The sequence below is a fragment of the Octopus bimaculoides genome, chromosome 3 (assembly GCF_001194135.2).
Source record: "Octopus bimaculoides isolate UCB-OBI-ISO-001 chromosome 3, ASM119413v2, whole genome shotgun sequence".
NCBI classification, from domain to species: Eukaryota; Metazoa; Mollusca; class Cephalopoda; order Octopoda; family Octopodidae; genus Octopus; species Octopus bimaculoides.
Genome location: NC_068983.1, coordinates 83,032,855 through 83,047,436, shown reverse-complemented (window position 1 = coordinate 83,047,436; position 14,582 = coordinate 83,032,855). Strand labels below are relative to the sequence as shown.

The 14,582-nt window shown below is 33.3% G+C and overlaps 1 long non-coding RNA gene across 1 annotated transcript in view; it reads left to right on the top strand.

The window, feature by feature from the left end:
* Positions 1–14,582, top strand: part of LOC106882790 (uncharacterized) — a 25,634-nt gene that overhangs the window by 1,865 nt on the left and 9,187 nt on the right. Inside the window, exon 2 of the long non-coding RNA XR_001411037.1 lies at positions 1,680–1,789. This is a non-coding gene — a long non-coding RNA (uncharacterized LOC106882790). The remainder of the gene's footprint in view (positions 1–1,679; positions 1,790–14,582) is intronic.

Here is a 14,582-nt window from a genome sequence, read left to right as displayed (position 1 = left end):
ATATATATATATATATATTTATTTATTTATTTATTTATTTATTTATTTATTTATACAGCGGGTTTCCATATAATTTCTCTCAACTAATTTCGCTCATGTGACATTGGTTAGTCCCGAACTATAGTAGAAGCGCATACCCAAGGTGCTGTGCTGTGGGACGGAGCCCCAAATCACTTAATTGCAAGAAAGTTTCTTTACCACATAGCCATATCTGGGCTTAGCCATCAACTATTGATTATTTCATTATGTTTAGTCTGTCAGTAGGCTTTTTGTCTGAACGAGTTAAGAATATCGATTCCCTACTTAAGCGCTGGCCCACACAGTTTGAAAGAAGACACAGATGAGTAAAATAAAACCAATATTTGGCTCTCCTTTGCCTGGTCGAGCCCAATAAAATGAAAGTCAATTCCATTATATGCCAGATGAATTTAATATTGAAATGCAAAGTGACTTACTAACAAACGCACTACAAATTTAGCCATATATAGTGAAGCTATTAATAACAAGAACGACTATTTTCAATGTTCAACTCAACTCATTCTGTTCTATACAGAAGAAATATTTGCGCTGATATTTACTAAAATGTTGAAGAACAAAAACAAAATGGAATTTTTGCAAACGAAATTTTGTAGTCATTGTCTGAAGGCATTTTCGTTTGTAAACATTATTGTACTGAAACTAATTATATTTTTATGTACCTACGTATGAGAATGTGTTTCTATAGTATTTCTGTTTCTTTGTTTATCTGAGTGTGCTTCTGCGTGTGTGTGCGCGTGTGTGTGTGCGTGTGCACGTGTGCGCGTGCATGTATGTATATGTGCGTGTCTGTGTGTATGTGCGAGTGTGCGTGTGTGTGTGTGTGTGTGTGAGTGTGCGTGTGTGTGTGTGTGTGTGTGTGCGAGTGCGCGCGCGCGCAACTGATTTCATTTGTCACATATCTCGTATTTGCGTTGGAATTCGTTTTCTGTGCAAATTGAGTTCGGTGTTGGTATAACTCAGAACCCTCCATACTTGCATCTGAATAATTAACTAGAAAAGTAAAATTACTTTTGCTTAGCAGTCATTAATAAATACTAAAGCAGACACTCAAGTAAGTAATTAAACAAACATTGAAACAAATTGAACAAAAACAATAACGACTAATCTCTCTGTGACTTGATATGCTGGATGGAAGAAGTAGTAATAATGGTAGTGGGACAAAATATTTTATTAATTAATTATATAGTAGTTAATAAATTCAATAATTAATCAGTAATTAATTAATAATTTAATATCCAACTAATTTTTCATTAACAATTAATAAATACCTGACTAAATAACTAACTGATAATTTAATAAATTTAATTCTTCGCCTGAGGTATTAGAATTCATTTATGTTGATAATGATTTCCAGAAGAGCATGCATGTTTAACATGCTCATTTCTGTTCCCATGTGGTTCAGTATACTTGTGATTCACAGTGTAAGAAACCAGTGAATTAATTGAATACAGGCAATCATAAATAGAGGAAGTGGTCTCTCTCAAAGCCAGTTTACTTCAGTTATACTCTTAATACTCCTGAGAAAAGCTTAAACATTGCCAAAAAGAAAAATACTTCTGTCCATCTGATATAAATTTGCGGGATTATTATACTTTGTTAGATAAATAATTAATAAATTAATGTTTTCTTTTGAAAATCAGATTGTTGACTTGATTAAGAAAATATCTGCGGTGGTCTCTACCGGCAATACCTATTTGACTACGGACGATGAAATTCTACTGGATAGAATTTAATCTCGCAAAACACTGTGGTAAGAATTAAATATCATAAGGTAACACAAGTGAACCATTTGAAGTGGAGATATTTTCAAAGAAATTAACAGTTTTGAAATGTTCATATTTCTAATTGTAAGATTCTCAAAAATATGATTTAAATCTCAAGAGATTCCTTGCAGCTACTAAGCATGATGTTTGGCTCGTTAATTTTTCATTACACAAGTTCTTCTGGTTTACGTTCCGTTTACAGTTGTTATTTATCACTGCTTTAGAGGGGTGTGTGGTGGTGAATCGGCAGAATTGTTTGAAAATTGGGTAAAACTACTTTGCGGTGCTTCCTTTTGGTTCTTTATATTTTGAGTTCGAATCCTGCCGAGGCTATTTTCGCTTTTCATCCCTCTGGCACCTACAAATTAAATTCCGAGTGGAGTCCTGCAGTCGATGGTATCAAAGAACCCCCTACGCCAAATTTCAATTCTTGTGCTTACATCAGAAACAATTATATTGAGCGGGAGGCGGAGGATGTCGAAATAGTTGAGTATAAGACTTTTAGCATTCGTACTTAATTTCTCTACCGTCAATAGAATTGGCACAATTTGAAAATTGGATTCGATTCAGTTGATAAGATCCCTCTCAGCGTGCCAGTTGGATGGAAATCAAGCTATTGTCACCATCCGATTTATAGTTATATCTTACATAGGTTTCTGTCATTTAAGATTGACAAAAAATTAGCATCTGGAAAGTTCCAGATCCAATCGCATGCTTTGACAGTCAAATGTCTCCGCAGCTTGTTGTCGAAGAGAAAGGAAATTGTAACAAATGAAGCAAAAAGTAAAAGAGACGGAGCAAATATCGACACCATAATGATTTACATTACCCACCATGCATACCCAATATTCAACCCTTCTTTGAATAGGGCCTTAGTCTCAATTCAGACGACCATGTGAAGTTCCTGGTGACTGTGGTTAAAGCCTCGCTCGAGAGGATTGCTGCTGGAAGGCCATGCGTGTGGTAGCCGGATTCGGCTGCTTGTCATACCCCAGGAAAGAGTCAGAAGTGGTTATCGGAGAATTTCTCCGTCTTCACCATCACCAATTCCTGGCCTAATTCCCCCGTCTATAATCCCATGGATCATTATGAGTAAGGTTGAGATAGACACCCACTGCTTTGCCAGCAACACCAAGGCCAAGAGGTGGCCAAGATCACGGAGATGTTCGAGGATTTTGAGTTTACGGAAATGTCCGAAAATCTTCTCAGGGACACAGTGAAGAGGCTGTCTTGAAGTCATGGTGGAAACTAAGAACGGCTACTTTGAGAAAACTGTTATCTCTCATCCATAATATAGTCTTTTTTTTTTTTTAATTAAAAACACTTATTTTGGAGTGGCATATTGTGTTGTACCTTTTCTGCAAACGGTTAAATTTAGTCCGAACGGCCTTTAGTTTTACAAACATATTTCTATTGAATGTAAGCTCTCAGCATAGATCATAAATTATCCCTAAATGTATCCATTCATCATAGTTATATATAAATATAGCTGCCTCATAAACAATATGCATACATTATGTACTTATTTAAATTTATCTTCTGACTGTACTTAGAAATACATACTCGTGCCTATATTAATTACCTTTATCTATACACTTACATAAGCAAAACTTCATTCTAAAGCTATTTTTCATAGTTATATGTAAAATATTTGTTTATTTAATATTCTCATACACTCTCTGCCTAAATAATGAATTAATGTTTTAAATAATATTTCCTAAGACAATTGAACACATATTAATTATATTCAGACATACATAGAATTTTATATACTCTCAATTACAATGTGTTTGCCTAACTTATATAGAATAATTTGATTACTTCGTTTAAAAATACATCTATCACTATAAATACAAGCCACTGAAAAACAATACCTTACTCTTATAGTTGATTTTGTTTAACATATGGTGAAATATGTACATATGCATACAAATTTACAACCACATACTCATATGTGTGTGTTTGCGCGCGCGCGTGTGTGTATAATAAATTAATGATAAGGAGAACAGAGATTTATATATCCAATTTTATTCAGCAGTCAATCACGTCTTCCCATTTCAGAAATTACGCATGTTTCTGCTGCAGTTTTGTGCACACTGCAAACTTATATGAACGTTAGGATTACGAACAAGAATAAGGCTAATTTTACCCACTTTAATATTATAAACTTTTATCCCTCTATATCTAGATCGCTGCTTGATAAAGTTATTGAATTTGCTAAATCATATGTTGATATTAACCCTATTGACCTAGATTTATCACGCATGCAAGGAGAACACTAATGTTCAGTAAAGTATTAGCATGGGTAAAAATATATAATGACGAACTATTTGATATATCTATGGGGTCAAATATTTTACATATTACTATGCTGACATCTGGGATCTTGTGGGTTTGTTTATATTAAACACATTGAGATATAAATACCCATCTCATGACGTTGGCCTATACCAAGAGGACGGTTTGAGTATTTCCCATGGGTGTGAAATTTACGACATGGGAATATTATCATTATAATTATTGACGGGAAGGCGATGAACTGGGAGAATCGTTAGCACGCTGGGCGAAATGCTTAGCAGTATTTCACCCGTCTCTACGTTCTGAGTTCAAATTCCACCGAGGAATCATTTAGGGATCGATAAATTCATTACCTTTGATGTAATCGACTAGTCCCCGCTCTCAAAATTTCAGGTTGTGTGCCTTTAGTAGAAAGGTTTGTTATTATGATTGAAAAGAAGGCGGCAAGCTGGCAGAAAGGTTAGCATGCTGGGCGAAATACTTAGCGGCATTTTGTCCGTCTTCACGTTCTGAGTTCAAATTTCGCTGAGGTTGACTTTTCCTTCCATCCTTTTGGGATGGATAAAATAAATACCAGTTGAATACTGACTGGGATCGCTGCAACTGACTTACCTTCTCTCCGAAATTGCTGACCTTGTGCCAAAATTTGAGATCGTTATCGAAAGGATGTTGTTACTAGTGAGACTAAATGCCTTGTTATATTTAGTTTCTTTCTTCCCCAATTGCTCTAAAAGAAAATATCTCTGCATTCGAGTCTTCAATATCCTATCATCCCACCAAAACCAGTGTTGATATAAGTACTATGGATGTGCGAGGTATAATAATTTGGCTGTCTTTTATATCGTTAGCATTGTATCCATAGAACAGTTCATTACTCTGAAAGAGTATATATGCATAATCTAAAGCGTAAACAAAAATTAAAATTAATATATTTTCTTAATTTGAAAGCAAAATAAAAAAACAAACAAACAAATAAAAACATAATTCTTTAACACTAATGGTAAAAAAAAAGCAGGTCCAATCACTTTAAAATTTTGAAATTTTTTCCATTCTTTCATTTAAAATTTTTCTCTAGTGTTTTCTTTTCTTTTATTCGAAGCCATTCTGACATCTGTTATTAAACTAGCTGTGACTGAAATAGCCTCCGGTCTATTTTATTTACTTAGTTTAAAATCATTCGGCAGATTAGAATATCTGGCCTGAAGTTGGCACTTGTTATTTTGCAATGTGAACTTACAAGTGGAGAATTGAGATGAGGAGATGGAAGAAGAAGAATTGAGAAGGAGGTGGGAAGAAAATAAGGAAAACAAGAAAAAGCGAAGAGAAAATGAATAGAAAGAAGAAAAGAAAAAGAAGGCTGGTGAGGAAAAAAGACGACGAGGAAGAGATAAAATATGAGGTTCTAGAAGGAAGTGAAGGAGAAAAAGAAGGACGAGGAAGGGGAGGAGAAGAGAAAAGAATATGATGTTGTGGATGATAAGGAAGTAGTAGTAGTAGGAGTAGTAGTAGTAGTAGTAAAAGTAAAGTAGTAGTAGCAGTAGTAGTAGTAGTAGTAGTAGTAGTAGTAGTAGTAGTAGTAGTAGTAGTAGTAGAAAAGAAGTAGCAGTACTAATAGAAGAAACAGCAGTATCAGTAGCAGCAGCAGCAATAGTCGTCGTCGTCGTCGTCATCGTAGTAGTAGTAGTAGTAGAATGTAGAAAAAGATGAAAACGAAGCTGCAGTAGCACCAATAGTAGTAGTAGTAGTAGTAGTAGTAGTAGTAGTAGTAGTAGAAGAGGAATGAGAAGAAGAAGAAGAAGAAGAAGAAGAAGAAGAAGAAGAAGAAGAAGAAGAAGAAGAAGAAGAAGAAGAAGAAGAAGAAGATTAAATCATGACAATTGATGGAGTTTGGAAAGACAAAGAAGAAGATTGCGATAAGAAGTAGAATATGAATAATTGAGTGGGTGGTGGGGGTGGCAGCGGTGGAATACTTAAAACAAGTGGTACCAAAATAAAAGGAAAAAAGAAAATAACGACAATAAAGTATATGAAGAGGAAGGAGGCAAAAGACAAAATATCAGTAAAAAAAAACATATATAAAAAAAGCAGCAAAAGAAACAGAAGTAAAAACAAGTCATTAGCAGAAAGTTTTTTTCTTCTATTTTGATAAATGGAAATGTATTTTAAAGAAGAAATTTCAGTAGTAAATTAAAAGTTAAAACTTAAGACAAAATATGCGGTGTGAACATAAACGTGCACACATGCATGTATGTGGTGTGTTTGTGTATGTGTGTATGTGTGTGTGTGTGTGTGTGTGTGTATATATATATATATGAACACACACACACACACACACACACACACACACATGTATATATATATATATATATATTGGCACAGGCGTGGTTGTGTGGTAAGAAGCTTGCTTCCCAACAACATGGTTCCGAGTTCAATCCCACTATGTAGCACCTTGGGCATGTATCGTCTACTATAACTTCAGGCCGACCAAAGCCTTGTGAGTGTTGAACGGAAGCTGGAAGAAGCCCGTCGTAACCATATATATATATATATGTGTGTGTGTGTGTACACAAATTTATACTGGCTCATGATTTGTTTTGAATGTCGTGGGGACGTTTAAAGTAAAGAACGCACACGAAGTAATGTGATGAATATTTCAGAAATAGATGTTAAAAATGTTATTTCCAACTGACGAGTTCAGACCATTGTTTTCATTACAAAGGGCGAAATCTTAATAGTGAGTATTCGTGGTATTGGAGCGATAGCTCTCATTGTAGCAAGTGGTATTTAAATACTCTACTCCCTCTGAGAATCAAAATTCTGTCTCTTTCTTTCTCCGGAAAAATGAAAGTATGTGGTTCAGGGGAAGCTATTATGCTATTGTCTAATTTGTCTCAACACAGTGACCTAACCCACTTTCTTTTGTCATGAGCATTAATAAAACCTAAACACTAAAAGCTGTTGGATTGGAACTTGAAGAACCATGCTTTTCACATTGCCAACTTGATGTACGAGCATCACGTGTGGGAGCTATATAATTTGTCTCGACAAAAATTATGCATTGGTACAACACTAATTATGCACAAACTTATGAGGAACTGCATTGAGGCAAATATCCTCACTGGTTGTGGCAACGGTGAGACCGTCTTCATTCCTCACATGCCAGTTATACCATCTAATGTCTCGTTCCAGTTTAAGCAGTTACAGTTTCCTGTTCCACTTTCTTTTGCCATGGGCATTAATAAAACTCAGGGCCAAACACTAAAAGTTGCTGCGTTGCAACTTGAAGAACCATGCTTTTCACATAGCCATGTTTATGTAGGAATATCACGTGTGGGATCAAAAGCATATCTTTTTGCATATACATCCCAAAATAAAACAAAAAGACATTGTTTATAAAGAAATATTCACTCTCAATGCAACATGAATAGTTCAATAACTTAACGTGTATGACATCGAATTTTTTTCTATTTTAATTATTACATGTTTACTCTTATAAAATGCACACATACAGGAGGAATAAATCTAAATCTGTAGGTGTAGTCTCACCCTAGTTCAGATTCGAAACTGAATCTTCCTATTCTCCTTGGCCATACGGCCTGCTCAAAAGAAACCATGACAAATGGGTGTTGTACTTGATCTGTGACCTTTTCAGTGCCATCGCACAATCACCTACATTCCGTAAAGCTATTCGTTTATATGATATAGCTATTTTTCTACTTTCATTCACGTTGAAACTGAAACTTTCAATTCTCCTTATTCAATTATTACATGTTTTTAAGAACCATGCTTTTCACGTGGCCAACTTTATGTGGAAGCATCACGTGTGGGACCAAAAGCAAATCTTTTTGCTTATGCACTCCGAAATAAGACAAAGACATTGTTTATTAAGAAATATTCACTCTTCATGCAACATGAATACTTCAATAAATTAATTTGCCATTACTATCATTACATTCAAGAATGACTAAATTACCTATTTAAATGAATTGCCATCACTGTATTAATAAATAAAATAACACATAGAACTCATTTATTATTGTCAAATAATAAACAAACAGAAGTTAGTGTATGAATTTCATCTTTTTTCTACTTCAATTATTATATGTTTTTCTCTTATAAAATATACACATAGAGGAGGAGTAAATCTAAATCTGTAGTGGTAGTCTCACCCCGGTTCAGATTCGAAACTTTATGTAGGAGCCTCACGTGTGGGAGGAAAAGAAAATCTTTTTGCTTATGCACCCCAAAATAAAACAAAAAACATTGTTTATAAAGAAATATTCCCTCTTAATGCAACATAAATACTTCAATAACTTAATTTGCCATTACTATCATTACAGTCAAGAATGAAATCGATCTTTTTCTACTTCAGTTATTACGTTTTTCTCTTATAAAATACACAAATATTTCATGTATGAAATTGACCTTTTTCCTACTTAAATTATTACATATTTTTCTCTTATGAAAATACGTAATTCTTTGAATGTGGTTCACGAGAAACTGTCAAAATACTTACCCGATCAACGACGGGTATTACTGCTAGTATATATATATTTCTGTGTCTGTGTTTGTCTCCCACTATCATTTGACAACCGAAATTGGTGTGTTTACGTCCCCGTAACTTAGTTCGGCGAAAGTGACAGATAGAATAAGTACTCGGCTTAAAAAGAATAAGACCTAGGGTCGATTTGTTCGACTAAAAGCGGTGCTCCCGATTGGCCGTAGTCAAATTACTGAAACAAGTAAATGAATAAAACAATAGCATATATATAAAGTAACAAACTAAGAAAAGCTTTTCGCCCTGAAAGGGATATTGTTAAAGAAGGACGATTTTGAAATTTATAAGATCTTCAAATCCAGAAAATTTCCACCTCCTAACCGCCACTTGGAGGCCTTTGAGAAGGATATATGGAACATCGTCAAGAATACCAAGTTTGTTAAATATCCCTTTGGAGGGGATGAACACCTTTTGAAAATGTGAACTAAAAAATAAGAGCAGTAAAGGAATTATTGTGCCTTCGGACAAAACTGGTAATTTATATCATATGGATATTTATAAATATCATGAATTAATGGAAAATGAAATTACTAGTAACTATAAAGTAGTAAGTAAGAATGTATTAAGATCTATTAACTTAGAAGCTAGAAAAAATACGTCTGATTTTGAACTTGATGACAGAACTGAACCTCTTGTGCCTAGGAGGCCCAGAATCGTTTTGAAAGATCATAAAGATAACTTCTTTTCCCACCCTAAAGTTAGATTAGTTTGCCCACGCAGTTCTGACCTGGGTAGATTAAGTAAAATTATTCTAGACAACTATATATCTAAACTTAAGGAAATATTAAAGCTAGATCTCTGGTTCAATACCCTGGAGGCCATTAATTGGTTTTTCTAATCAGTTAATTTGGTTTTTCTAATCAGTTAATTCAGTTAATTACCTGGATGTTAATCTGAATTTTGTTACTGGCCTATACAGTCCGTATCATAAACCCAACAATGATTTAAAATATATCAACTTTCATGGTAACCGTCCTAAAGCGATTACAAGAACTTTGGTTATTAATATTTCGAGACGTGTTTCTTATTTATCCTCTAATGAGGAAATCTTTAATAATAATGCCGAATATTATAATGATACCCTTAAAAAGACAGGATACTGGAATTAAATAGTATATTGTAATAAGAATAGAAACTGCAATAAATCTTATTATAATAATGGAACTTTGGTTGACAACGAAGTATGTGGATCTAATAGGAGAAATGTATCCAATGTATTCCTAAGTAGTAATAATATGATTAGCAATATTAATAATATTAATAGGAACAAGTGAAGTAAATATATCCTGTACTAAAATAGATATAGAAACAGACTTAAGTCTAAGGATGATAAGTATAGGCCATATGCCAACCCAGATACACCCAATGATGTTAATTATAATAAAGATAATTATATTTGGTTTATCATTGCTTACACATGACAAATAAAAACGAATTTGGTAAAGCTTTTTTTTTACAGATCTATATCTAAGCACTTTAATAAAGAGCATAAATATAATAAAGTAATTAATAATAAAAGGATTAGAATAGGTTTTCCAGTATCTAAAAAAAATTGTTTAGAATTATCTCTTCCTTTTATTATAAAAGATTAGACAAATTTTACAATAATAATTTTACAATAACAGAAAGAGTAATACTGAAATTGTGGTTGTAGATATAAGGATAAATGCTATCTTATTAATTTTTGTTTACAGAACAATATTGTATATAGATGTAGGGTTGATTCGGAACGGAGAAATCATTTTTACAAAGGGTCAACGGAAATTTATTTTAAAAAACGGATTGCAGCCCATGAGCATACCTTTAGGAATAGAGATAGGCTACCTGTACTAGTCGGAGTAAACTAATTTGGAAATTGCAGGATAGTAAAAAATTATACGACATAAACTGGAAAATACTTAGTAATGCTAGATCGTACAAATTTAATGATGCTAGATGCAACCTTGTGTAGATGAATTAATTATATCAAATATTAACATCTAAGAAGAAATTGCTTAATGAAAGACGTGAAAGTGTTTTTCGTGTCGCACTATTCTAAATATTTGTTTAGTGTGTATATATTTAGTGTGTATATATTTGTACTCGTATGTATCCATTTATATGTGTGCATATGTATGTATATATGAATGATCATATATTTGTATATATATTATGTATTTGTATACATGAGTACATATTTGTATTTATATCTGATGCTATATATAAGTCGTTATGCATATGTATGTGTTTGTGTGTATATATGTATATATATGTATATGTATATATCTATGTATCTGAATATGCATATATATGTATGAGTGCAAGTATGGATATGAATGTGTGTGAATGTATATATATATATATATATATATATATATATATATATATATATATATAAGTATATATGTTTGTATGTGTATATTTTGGTTGTATACATCTATATAGTTTTTTGCATGTATATATCTGTATATGTATATGGAAGTTGCAATCTGTGTATAAGTATATGTACGTGTGTATGTGTATATATATATATATGTATTTGTATATATATGTATGTATATATGTATGAATTTGGGAATATATATATTTATATATATGTGTGTGTGTGTGTGCATGTATGTGTGTGTATGTGTGTATGTACGTACGTGTGTGTGTGTACGTGCGTGTATGTATGTATATATGTATAGCTAAGTTTTGTCATCTTAATCTATATAATAATTTTGAATTTGGAAAATTAATTTTTTAATAGATTAATTCAGAATTTTGAATCTTTCCAGTACAAATTATTGTAGTTACTGTAAAATACATCATTATATTAGTAATTCAATATTAATTACATATTATAAATAAGATGTCTTTATTATACTAAATAATTATATGTATAATTACATTAATTAACTAATTAATTGATAATAATAGTACTTATTTTCATTATTATTATTATTATTATAAATGAATAGTTTAATTTGATTTACTAAATTTAATAACCACAATAATAATTACTATAATATTGTTTAGTTTATAGCTTGTATTCTTATTACAGAAAGAATGAATAAAATTTGGATATATACTATTTATAGTCCTTTATATGAAAAAAACCATAGCATTAACTATATTTGTCAAGGATCGGTACTCAGCCTTTGATTTGTTTATATGACTTAATTCTTATTTACTGAGTTCTCCCTTCCATAATATATGAATATAGGGTCATCTACTTGTTAGTTACTGTGAATAATCCGTATTTAAGTAACTTCACATCTAGTTATTTCTAAAAAAAAAAGAAAGAAAAACTAATATTTTCATATTTGTTATTATTGCCTAACTCTATATATATGGGATAATACAGGCTCTAGTTATTGTAGCTCTAAAAGGCGGTGAGCTGGCAGAAACGATAGCATGACGTGCGAAATGCTTAGCGGTATTTCGTCTGTCTTTACGTTCTGAGTTCAACTTCCGCCGAGGTCAACTTAGCCTATCATCCTTTTGGGGATCGATAAATTAATTACCAGTTGCGTACTGGGGTCGATCTAATCAACTGGTCCCCTTCTGCAAAAATTTCAGGCCTTGTTCCTAGAGTAGAAAAGTTAGTGTAGCTCTAAGTTTATCTTGATATATATTACGGAATTCTCCCACCGATAAATTAAGCAAATAAAGAACATTTTTGGTAGTATATTTAAGTAAAATATATATTTTTATGTGTGTGTGTTTTTGTGTCTGTGTCTGTCCCCCACCATCGCTTGACAACCGATGTTGGTGGGTTTACTGCCCCGTAACTTAGTGGTTACGACGTGCTTCCATCAGTTTCCGTTTGCCAAATTCTCTTGCAAGACATTGGTCGGCTCGAGTCTATGATAGAAAACAATTGCTGAAGGTGCCACGCCGTGGGATTGAATCCAGAAACATGTTGGGAAGGAAACTTCTTACCACATATCCACGCCATGTATAATTGTGTAAACGTATTCATATTTATAAAGGCTTACATACACAATATATATACATTCATAGTTTCTGAATCAGAAGCATATTCGTTAATTTCATTGAGATTGAACCAGGAAAGAAACGAAATTTTCTCTGTACATCGTCTTGACACTGTCATTGAATCTATAAACCAACATGTTAACATGTATCTGGTCGTTTTACGTATCATAAATATTAGCTAAATCTCCTTTTTGACAGAGAGTACTCTTTTTAAAATCATTACAATATGACAGTGTGTTTTCGGTCAGTTGTTAACTGGATCAAGTTTGATCTAGTGTTGTACAACTACGACTACGTAACCTCTACATTCGTATGCTCAGTATGGGTTAACATCATATATAGAGGTAGTTTCACTCTTTCACCAGATAACGTCTAACTCTCTGACCTCATCCAGTGACAAGCTACAACCAAACCACTACAAAGAGATGTAATGAAGGGAAAAGAACCAAAATTTGTGTACGTAATTAATCGCTTTGGAAGTAACTTATGCTCTCATCATCAATGATAGAAATGGATTTTAAGGGAACTAAGAGAACGCGAATATCCACGAGGCTGAGGATAGGGTGAAGGGCAAGGGATAGACTCTGTAATAACCCTCGTTAACTGAAAAGAACGCCCCATTTTCCATCATTGCCCGCCACCACTTTTTCTTAAGTCAACAAACAACTTGTTATACAAGCCGCTTCTAATAATTTCAATTTATTTTGGTTTGACTGTAATAGATTTCTTCGTTCTTAACGTTCTCTTTCTTCTCGTTATAACCCTACATCTCACACACATTCCTTCTTTTCTCTAGATTTCTCTCGTTATATGTATGTATGGTTGGATGGATGGATGTATTTTCTGTTTTTATTATCTTTTTTCTCTTTTTTCATTTTCCCTCATTTTCTTCTCTCTTGCGGTTTTAATCATACATTTTCACACCATCTTCCTTCGTCTTTCTTTTTCTCTTCTCTCGCCTCTTCCAATCTTTCGCTACTTTCACTCCAGCAAATGTATGCTGGGTTGCTTGACAAATATCACCCCTTTACACAATATAAATGCTTGTTTCTCTCCTTATGTTAAGCACAAAGATGAAGTGACCAGTATGCATTTCACTCTACACGCCGTACAACTCCGTCACTTCTACTTTTCATGCTACCTATATACTCGATTAATTACACTGTCACAGCTAAACAGTTTGTCCGATTTGTCAACGTCTTAGCTAAACAGTTTGCATCCAATTGAGTTTTTCTTTCAAAAGCGGAAATGTCAACGAAAGGTATTTGGAACAATTGACCAAATTATTACGCCCTACAGCTATAAAGTTTCCAGAAAATTAGTTTTGGTCTACACGTAGACATGAATGTTTTACGATTTTCAAGACCGCGAGCCTTAAGCAACATATTTAATCCTTTCATAAAACCATAGGAACATTGGGAAACACAGTGTCTGGCAAGTATGTATATATATATATATAGGGACTGGACAAAATAATGGAAACAACTTAAAATTTCAAAGAAATGTATTTTAATATGGGGTAGGACCGCCTCTGGAAGTAATTACACCTTGAATTCTACGAGGTATGGACTCGTTCAAAGTCTGAATTGTTTCCAAAGGAATTTTTGTCTATTCTTCAGCTAAAACAGTCTCCAGTTCTTGTAGTGATGATGGTGGAGGATATCGACTTCTTAATTGTTTTTCTAAAATGTATCATAAATGTTCAATAATATTGAGATCTGGGAACTGTGGTGGCCAGATAAGATGTTCAATTTTACTAGAACGTTCCTCGTGCCATTCAGTAACAACTTTAGCTGTGTGAATTGGTGAATTATCGTCCTGAAAGACTGCGTTTCTCTCCGGAAACAGTTCCGCAACTATGGGATGAATTTGATCAGATAAAATACTTAAATAGTCTGACTATTAATTCTGCCATAAAGGGAAATCATTGGGCCGCCGGATTTCCAAGATACCCCCCCCCCCCACAC